The following is a 355-nucleotide window of genomic DNA, read 5'->3' as shown; positions in this document are numbered from 1 at the left end:
ATTGTTTTCCATTTGTCAAATAAAACACATGAAAATCGGGAATGAACTATAGCAATCGTAGAAAAGTAATAGTGAACGGAACCTTTTGAAGAATATGCCGCGAACCCATGAAGGCATACAATGTTGCAAGCAAACTGAAAACATTCCCGCGGCTTCTGCTAGCCTTTTTCAGTTCTTTCTTCTAGTTTGAGTTTCTTCTGGTTTAAAATCATGTACACTGAGCGTCATTAATAGGTCCATCTTTTAGTGCAGTGAGGTAAGAGAGGATACTGGGCGGTGCCTGCTCACGTACCTCTGCCTGTGCGGGTAACGCAGAGAGCACTACGGTGCGAGCGAGATGCCAGAGCGTCGCTCG

This window comes from Cephus cinctus, unplaced genomic scaffold (assembly GCF_000341935.2).
Source record: "Cephus cinctus unplaced genomic scaffold, Ccin1 Ccin1_scaffold1390, whole genome shotgun sequence".
NCBI classification, from domain to species: Eukaryota; Metazoa; Arthropoda; class Insecta; order Hymenoptera; family Cephidae; genus Cephus; species Cephus cinctus.
This window is presented reverse-complemented; position numbering follows the sequence as displayed.